Raw genomic sequence first — 6505 nt, 5'->3', positions numbered from 1 at the left:
TACTGATGGAGTTTGGTGACTGAGATCAGGGAAACTGAGTAAGGTACTAAGTATATCTATAATCAGGTGAAAATTGAGACATTTCCTGTGGGCAGGGCACAAGGACATCATATACTCCCTTCATAACCAGTTAGAACTAAATAAAAGTGGGTAGACCTAGAACTCAAACAGTCCTAAACAGTTAAACAGTTAACATTAATTCTCCAGGAATTCATGTAGCTAAAGGAAAAAGCCTAGCCTGAGACAGTAAGTGGAAATAGAGGTTATTTCTAACTTGTAAGTTGCACAAATGAAAAATGATCTCCATATAAATGATTGTCTAGGTGACAAAGCTACTTTTTCCTGGAAAACAGTGAGATAGCAATGAAGAGAAATCTTGAACTGTTATCAGAAAATGCCTGGCACATACTCAAATAATATTTGTTGATTTAATGACCAACTGATTTACTGAATAAATGAATGAATGAATTGCTATCAGCTCAGGAGTATGGTGTTTTGAAAAGATAGTACTGTCTTTTTTGCTCCCTGTGGAGACAATGGAAGTTCCCAAGACAAATAGCAGTAGAAGAGCTGAATAAGGGATGTTTTATATTAATATATCTAAAGATTTCAATTAGAGAGCAACTATGGGGCATTGGAGGTGCTCTGGTGGTGTAATGTTTAAAAAATTTGGTTGCTAACGAGGTCAGTGGTTCGATCACACCAGCTGCTCTGCAGGAGAAAGATGAGACAGTGTGCTGCTTCCATAAAGATTTACTGCCTTGGAAAGCCTGTACGACAATTCTACTCTGACTTATAAGGTCGCTATGAGTTGGAATCAACTAGATGGCAGTGAATATACTGCATTGTAAGTCAGGTACCTGGCCAACCAACTGGAAGAGATCTATATTTGTGCCCATTCCAAAGATAAGTGATTCAAAGGAATGCAGAAATTATCTAATGATATCATTAATATTATACATAAGTAAAATTTTGCTGAAGATAATTAAAAAATGGTTGCAGTAGTACATCAACAGGAAACTGCCCAAAATTCAAGCCAGATTCAGAAGAGGACATGGAACGAGGGATATCACTGCTGATATAAGACAGATCTTGGTTGAAATCAAAAACTACCAAAAGATGTTTACCTGTTTTATCGATTATGCAAAGGCATTTAGCTTTGTGGATCATAACTAATTATGGATAACATTGTGAAGAATGGAAATTCCAGAACACTTAATTGTGCTTATGTGAAACCTGAACACAGACCAAGAGGCAGTCATTTGAATAGAACAAGAGGATATTGCATGGTTTAATATCAGGAAAGGTGTATGTCAGCATTGTACCCTTTCACCATACTTATTCAATATGTATGTCATACAAATGACCCACAAAGCTGCATTACATGAAGGAAAATACTTAATAAGAAGCATAAGAAGTCTTAATGTTAAGACTCATTAACAGATTGTGGTAAGAAGATGGTACAACCTTTCTTGCTGAAAGTGAAGATGATTTGAAGCACTTACTGATGAAGATTAAAGACTACAGCCTTCAGTATGGATTGTACCTCAATATAAAGCAAACAAAAATACTAAAAACTGGACTAATAAACAACAGGATGGTAAATAAAGGAAAGATTTATGTTATCAAGGATTACTTGGATCCACAATCAACAGCTATGGAAGCAGCAGTCAATAAATCAAACAACATATTGCACCAGGCACATCTGCTGCAAAAGGCCTCTTTAAAGTGTTAAAAGGCACAGATATCACTTTGAGGACTAAATAGGTGATTCAAGACATGGTATTTTCAATCATCTCATATGTATGTGAAAACTAGACAATGAATAACAAATACTAAAGAAAAATTGATTCCTTTCCACTATAGTTGGTGAGGGAGCTCTGGTAGCATAGTGGCTATGACACTTGCCTGCTAACCAGACGGCTGGCGGTTCAAACCCACCAGCCACTCCTCGTAAGGAAGGTTGGGCAATCCTACTTCCGTAGTGATACTGCCTCGGAAACCCAAGGAGGGGTCGCTATGAGTCGGGGCCGACTCGACGGCACATAACAACAACAACAACAATAGTTGACTGCTACAAGAATGAACAAATCTCTCTTGGAAGAAATATAGTCAGAATGCTCCTTAGAAGTGAGAATGAGGAGACTTCTTATGTACTTTGGCCATATTGTCATGAGAGACCAGTCCCTGGAGAAGGACCCCATGCTTCATAACATAGAGGGTCTTAAAAAAGAGGAAGACTTAAGAGACATGGATTTTCACAGTGGCTGCATCAATGCGCTCAAACATAGCAATTATTGTCAGGATAGTGAAACACTGGGCAGTGTTTCATTCTGTTGTACATAGGGTCTCTGTGAGTGGGAATTGATTTAATGGCAACTAACAACCATGGTGCAACCTTCATTCATTTCTTGACAGGACTTTATTGAACTTTTTGTATAGTAGCTGTTGAAAGGAACACAGAAGTATTTTAATTGACTATGGAGCTGTGGCATGATATAAGACATGTCCATACAGAAAGTTTTCTAAAATATTAAAGCAATATAATATTATATACTTTCAGATTTGGAGGAGTGAAAAATACAGGTGGACTAAAATAATCAAACTAAGCCAGTTACTTGAGTCAACTCTGACTCATGACAACCCCATGTCTGTCAGAGTAAACCATGTTGTTTGTTGTTGTTATGTACCGTAGAGTCAGATTTGACTCATAGCAACCCCTCCTTGGGTTTCTGAGGCAGTATCACTACGGAAGTAGATTGCCCAACCCTCCTTCTGAGGAGTGGCTGGTGGGTTTGAACTGCCAGCCTACTGGTTAGTAGTCAAGTGCCTTAGGCACTATGCTACCAGAGCTCCCGTTTTCCTGTACTCCATAGGGTTTTCAATTTCAGAACTAGTTTTCCAGGCCTTTCTTTTGAGGTGTCCCTGGGTGGACTCAGACTTCCAGCCATTCATTTAGCAGCCAAGTTTGTTAACTGTTACAAGGACTCCCAGAATAATAAAAGATGCTAGTTTTCATTTTGCCTGGGCTTTGAAGGAAGATGGGAATTGGAGAGATAGTGAAGAGGAGAAAGTACTGATAGTTGTATGTGTGGTGTGTTGGATTTGGAGAGGGGTGGAAAAAGTCAAATGAAGAAAAAAGTCAGGAAGGGTTCCAAGGTTTTGAATCACCCAGGCCACTGGGGAAATATGATGGCATTGATGAAATTACAGTTCAGGCATACCATTTTAGAGAATATAGTAATAGAGAAAATGGATAGATAGATGAGATTGTATAGAGCTCACATTTACAATAGATCTTAAAAAAAGGAAGCAAAGGTTTCTTTTATTAATTTTGTGTCAGCGGTATTAAAATATTTGAAAAGAAGACTGAATTTTGAATTACAAGATAAATCTGACAGTAACTGTGTGTGGCATTGAGCAAGTCACTTCACTTCTTTTGACCTAGGTTTCCTTAAACATCAAATGTGGGAATTGGATGCGTTACTTAGTCTCCTCCAGTTCTAACTTTCTTTGACTCCGTGAAATAGGCCTGGCACCTGTTTTCAATTTAAGCTCTAACATGAGTTTCCTTATTCTTTAAACCTCCCTTTCTAGTAAGCTACCACATTTATTACCAGGCTTGTAATCATTTCCTTTTATTCTAAAGAGAACAAATATTCCATTTTTTGGCTCTAACTTTTCTGTATTATAACCTCATAGTGTTGAAACCATTTTGTGAGAACAGCTGCTAAAGCCATCTTTCAACTTTAGACATGGTCATGGTTTGAAGTGACACTGATCAGGCTACCTTGGAACGCTAATCCTGAGACAGTGGTTTCCCTACTTTGATGAGAATTCAAAGTGATGCTTTATACCATTGGAAGCTGTTTTAACTTATCTGGAGCAATAAGGAATGCCTTGTGACAGCCCTTTATCCTGGACTTCATTTTTTCTGCCTTGGGTTTCCTCAAGCCTCAGTTCAACTATAACTCCCATCTTTCTAGCAGAGGTCTCATTCAGGGACTTGAAAGATGTGTTTTTCATTATGCTAACTTGCCTGTTTTTCACTTCTTTTTTTCTGTGTTCCCTTACCACGGCATTAACTGTCACCACTATCAGTCATCCAAATTAGGACATGCTTTCAGTCAGGCACCTAAGAAAAATGAGGTTAGGCTTAGTGGATAAATAGCATCAAGTCTAAAGCTATTTTGGCAGAATTGCTGGCAGAGGCAGGCAGGAACATTGACCCTCTCTTTGCATGGCAAATATATGCATATTGGTGTGTCAGGCAATAAGACAACATGATCCCTGTGGCATTCTCATCTGCTAAGTATGAAAGGAGCAGGATCATTTGGTGACATGTCATGGGTGGACTCTATGTCATCAGAGTCAGAAAGGAAGTTTTGTCTTTGCAGATTCTGAATATAATTGACTCTGATAGATTGAAATATGAAAAAGACTTCATGATAGGGCAATCATACCTATGTTATTTTTAGGCGATTTTAACTCATAGCAACCCTCTATACAACAGAATGAAACACTGCACCATTCTCACAATCCTTGTTATGCTTGAGCCCATAGTTGCAGCCATTGTGTCAATCAATCTTGTTAATGGTTTCCCCCTTTTTCTCTGACCCTCTACTTTACCAACCATGATATCCTCATCCAGGGTCTGGTCCCTTCTGTACACATGATCAAAGTAGGTGAGATGAAGTTTAGCTATTCCACTTTTGGAGGATTCTGGCTGCACTTCTTCCATGATAGATTTGTTCATTCTTCTAGTAGTCCATGGTATTTTCAGTCTTATTTACAAGGTACAGTAAGTTTCTAGATTAGGAACGTCCAACATACTGACAACTCATACTTGTCTTAAATGTTATGAAATTTGCCCTCACTTTGAAACAACCGAACCAACCTCTACCCACTACCATGAAGTTGATTCTGACTCATAGAGATCCCTATTGGGTTTCCAAGGCAGGAAATCTTTACAGAACTGGATTGCCCTGAGGAGCGGCTGGGGGTTGGAACTGTGAACCTTCTGGTTAGCAGTCACATGCCTTAGGCACTGTGCCACTCAAGCTACTTGAACCAACGCTTACTCACAACAAATCTCTTACCACAATCACCTTCACTTGCTGCACATGCAGGTTTAAAATCATTGAAAAGGCTTTAAGGCTTTTCTTGCACTCACCTACCCACTGCCATCAAGTCAATTCTGACTCATAGAAACTCTAATAAGTTTTCCAAGGCTGTAAATATATACAGAAATAGACTACCTGGTCTTTCTTCTGTGGAGCAGCTGGTGAGTTTGAAATGTCAACTTTTAGTCAGCAGCCAATGCCTTAACAAGTGTCACCAGAGCTCCTTTTTCTTGCCCTAAAATAAAGTTAAATAAGAACTGTTTTCTTCTGTTCTGCTTACCTACAAATTTGACTTAAAGACACACTTAAGAATGGATCTTGTTCTTAATCTGGGGACTACCAGTATCTCACTTATCTATCCTTTCCCAGGCTTCTTAAAAAACTTGATCCTCCAATACATCCTGCTGCAAAAAGACATTAATAAAGCATCCATCCTCATCTTTGGAATTTACCCAGACCACCTACCCACTCACTTCCTAGGCCCATTTCTCTCTGCTCTCATTTCTCCAGCTCTTTGATGCCTCTTCTTACATACCACATCTCAATGACTGCCTCAGGGCTTACTCATTGTTTTAGGGCCTTTGAGATTCCAGCTCTGGCTCTGAGATTGTTAGTTACTATGGAGTACATTCTGACTCATGGCCACTGGAGTACATTCTGACTCATGGCCACCCCGTGAGTACAGAGTAGAACTGCTCCAGAGGGTTTTCAAGGCTTTGACCCTTGAGAAGATTTCCGGGCATTTCTTTGGAGGTTCCACTGGGTGGGTTCAAACCACCAACTTTTGAACTAGTAAAAATCCAGTTACTGTCCACTCGATTTTGACTCATGGCAACTTCATGTGCATTAGAGTAGAACTGAGTTCAATAAGGGCTTTCAATGGTTGACATTTTCGAAATAGACTACCAGACCTTCTTTTGAATCTCCTCTGAGTGGATTCAAACCTCCAACTTTTCTGTTAGCAGTTGAGCACTTTGTTTTGAAATATTATTTCATTTGAAAGCCCCTTCTAAGAGTTAACATTCAAAATATTTAACAACCCCTATGACAGCGACACCTGCCAGTCAGGATACTGGGTGTAAACAACCAGAACAGATATTCAAAGAGGTCTCCAGTAAATATCATTCCATCTCTTCTCCTGGGTCCAGGCTTGAGTTTCTTCTCTGTTGTTGTTGTTGTTAGGTGCCGTCGAGTCATTTCCAACTCATAGCAACCCCATGCACAGCAGAACGAAATACTGCCCAATCCTGTGCCAGCTCCACGATCCCCGCTATACTTGAGCTGATCATGGCAGCCACCGTGTCAATCCATCTTGTTGAAGGCCTCCTCCTCTTTCGTCGACCCTCCACCCTACCAAGCATGACATCCTTCTCCAAGGTATG

Source organism: Orycteropus afer, unplaced genomic scaffold (assembly GCF_000298275.1).
Source record: "Orycteropus afer afer isolate SDZICR_OR568_19922 unplaced genomic scaffold, OryAfe1.0 scaffold00120, whole genome shotgun sequence".
Lineage (NCBI taxonomy): Eukaryota > Metazoa > Chordata > Mammalia > Tubulidentata > Orycteropodidae > Orycteropus > Orycteropus afer.
Note: the sequence above shows the minus strand (reverse complement) of the source record.